Consider the following 3786-nt stretch of genomic DNA (forward strand, 5'->3'; position numbering starts at 1 on the left):
ATGTGGTAAAAATCATGAAGACGCCCTAAGACATCTAGACTTTGGGGGCAAGGCTTTGGAGATTCTAGGCTAAAACTCACATGAAACAATTGAAGAAGGTCACATGATACAATTGAAGAAATTCAGGAGGCCTAGAGAGATGTAATTAAGTGTCCATGACATAAATTTTACTGAATTGCTGAAACATGATCATTTATCTTTTTTTTTTTTTTAATTGAAGTATAGTTGATTTACAATGTTTCAGGAACAGCAAAGTGGTTCAGTTATATATATATATTTTTCACATTCGTTTCCATTATAGGTTATTACAAGATATTGAATATAGTTCCCTGTGCTATACAGTTGGTCCTTGTTGGATCATTTACCTTTTATAAAACATACAATGATCTCCCCACAAGCAGGTCCGTTTCCACTGTTGTTTTCCTGGTGGGGCTTCAGACATCTTTTGACTACACATACAAACTAGAATGAGAGAAAACAAAAATTCTGTCTCCTTCTGGAGCAGTCACATAGTTTCAGTTTTCTTCCAGTGCTAAAAGGTGTGAAATTGAAGTGGGTGGTATGTTAGATTAGTTTGACAGACTGGGACTTTCAGCTTAAGTCAGAAGTAGATATTTTATATTTGTTTTTATAAAATTTACATTATTTAGATATTTCAACATATAGCAATAAGCACATTCAAGTATAAGCTGTAGCTGTTACAGTAAAAAGACCCTTTACTTGTAGGAGAGCAGGTAGACTGTCTAAAAAATTTAACACGTGACATAGTTTTCCAAAATTACCTCTTGAAAGTAAAATTATCAGAACCACCTCTTCAAAGGCTTTTGATGTAACTTTTCAAGTGTGCATCTGGCAATCTACTGCTTTCAGTAGCTAGAGGTGAAAATGTAGACTGCTTCTGATATAACATGCCTGCATTTCCATTCAGCTCCTGGGGACCCACAAGATACCCCGGTATTTTGCTCTATTCTAATGGGCAAAGAAGGATCATCACTTAAGAGGTAGACTTCCTGAGGCTGCTATTTAGGGCTGTCAGATGTATCACCTTTTTTTAAACAACACTTAAAATACCTGGTGTATATGAGCTCAATAGTGAATTTCATAAAACAAGAGATTTTTTGTTGTTGTTGTTAAAACTGGGCTCTCCAAGTACAGTACTTCTGGAGAATGAATGGTTTTAACCTGTATTAAAATGCAATAATATAGATCCACAGAGATGTCACAAAAATTCACAAGCCCACCAACATCAGCAATAGCATGCTGGTTAGGAAAAGAACCCTGGAGAAGCTAAGCATCTATCATTAGTCTTTTGTTATATTCTCAGCTTCTGCTTCCAGTTTCAGCTACTACGGCTGGGAATCTGATTCCCAGTCTCTTTCAGCCCCTCCCATCTTGCCTCTTCACCCCATGAGATGGTGACATATAGTGAGAGGCACATGATGTGTGTGGGCTCTAGAGTCAGTTCACCTGGGTTGGAATCCTGGCTCTGCCACTTTCCTGATTAAGCCATTTCTTTACCACTCTGTGCCTCAGTTTAAAGCACCAAACAATGCCTGGCATGGAACAAGTTCTCAATATGTGTTAGTTATTACTTTTCAGCCGCATGGTGGATATTGTTTCTTGGGTGCTGAGTTTACCCATGCTTTCAGCTAACATATATTTATTGAGCACTTATTACATGCCAGTTCAACGTGCTTGAGACACACCAATGAACAAAACCCCCCAAAATCCCTGCCCTTGTGGAGCTTCTTCAGGTAGAAGGAGACAGACAATAGTCAGTAAATATCACAACTAAGTAAACTGTATTAGAGAGTGATAAATGCTACAGGAAAAAAGAATAGATTTGGGTAAGGGGACTGGGAGGTAGGCAAGGGTGAGATTTCATATATATGTTCAATATGATATTCCTAAAATTCATTTCCAGAAAAATTAGATTCCCTTCTTGATTTCCATTTACTGATAAATCATTCTCTTTGCTACCCAGGTTAAAAACTCAAGTCACTTTAGTTTTTCTATTTTCCCCCTAACATGCCATTAAATCTCACGCGTTTTTCTTCTTTATTGTTCCTTGAATCTACCGATTTGAACCTTAGGCCTGCGTTACTGTCTCCTGTCACAGCCTCCTAACCAGTCCCTGCTTCTGGTCTCATCCTGCACTTCACTTGCAAAGCAAATTCCATAACAGAGTTTACCCCATCTCTTCCTTTCTCTGATGCCTGTGAAATGAAGGTCGAACTTGTTCAGGGATGTTGATAATCTGGCTTCATCCTGTCTTTTCAGCCCTCTCCTACCTCCCCCTAAATATAACTTTCCATTTCAGCCAGAATAATCTACTTCTATGGATTCCCCCTCTGTGCCTACACACCACACTAGGTTCTTTTCTAACACTCTATTGCTTAGTGTTTGCTTTCCCTTTGCAAAAGTGTTAGAAATTTCATTAAATTTAATATTCCATATGGAATTTTGTATAATTTGACTTATTAAAGTATCCCAGGTAACACATCCTCATGAGGGAAGTGGTGTGGACCTGATCTCAGCAAGGTGGACGTGCTGATGGAAGGGCTCACTGTTTTCTGGAGAATTCACGAGCTTACTCAAGGACAGATTACCAGCTAACTAGTTTACCACCAAAAATGTGCAAACAATATCTACTTTTTCTAGACTGTTTGCCTTCTCCCCTAACATATAAATCCTGTTCTCTCCTATTATCTCAATGATTCCCTCTGAGAGCAATTTCTGTAAAAATAACTTAATATTTGCTTTTAGAAATAGACATAGAAACATTTGTTGTTTACATTTAAAAATGTTTCAGGGGGCTTCCCTGGTGGCGCAGTGGTTGAGAGTCTGCCTGCCAATGCAGGGGACACGGGTTCGAGCCCTGGTCTGGGAAGATCCCACATGCCGCAGAGCAACTAAGCCCGTGAGCCACAACTGCTGAGCCTGCGCTTCTGGAGCCTGTGCTCCACAACAGGAGAGGCCACGATAGTGAGAGGCCCGCGCACCGCGATGAAGAGTGGCCCCTGCTCGGCGCAACTGGAGAAAAGTCCTCGCACAGAAACGAAGACCCAACACAGCCAAAAATAAATAAATAAATTAATTAATTAAAAAAAAAAATGTTTCAATGATTCAAATGATTAAGTCTTTAGAAAAGCAAACCCATCTTCTATTTTTGTTATGTAAAAAAATCCAACTGTTCATTTAATGTAGTTTGTGTAAAAACACCCTTGCCACTGGTGAATAGCAAAGCACTTCTGTATTAATCTGCTTTCTTCTGTGACGTCCTAATCCACGGTGGGCTACCATCTTGATTTCTCAGCAATACCGTCCACTTGAGACTCCTCAGGCTGCTTGCATGTAAGTGATTCAACCGATTTCTATTACTTTATATAGGCTTCAATACTAGTGAAATACACATTTCTGCCACATAAAATGCAGACTTTCCCCGAGATTCTTTTTAATTTAAATGGTAACCTTCAATTGTGCCAGTCTTCAAAACTACAGGGATCGTGTACCTCGAAAGTAAGAAATCTATTATTTCAGAACTATCACCAGCCAAAATTATTCATATTTCAGATTCAGGTTTCCCAAGTGGCTGGCTGGTCTCTGGGCTATTTTCAGCTGAGTTCTTAAGCAGGACTAAACACAGGGTGCCTCTCCACCAACATGGGGTAAGGCAGCCATCAAGGCTGTGTTACAAAAAAAAGCCTGTTTCATCTTCCCAATTTGTTTAGCTTTTGCTTATTATCCCGGATAGACCGACTACAATGGTTTGTTGATAATAGGCAC

This window comes from Balaenoptera ricei, chromosome 18 (assembly GCF_028023285.1).
Source record: "Balaenoptera ricei isolate mBalRic1 chromosome 18, mBalRic1.hap2, whole genome shotgun sequence".
Taxonomy (NCBI): domain Eukaryota; kingdom Metazoa; phylum Chordata; class Mammalia; order Artiodactyla; family Balaenopteridae; genus Balaenoptera; species Balaenoptera ricei.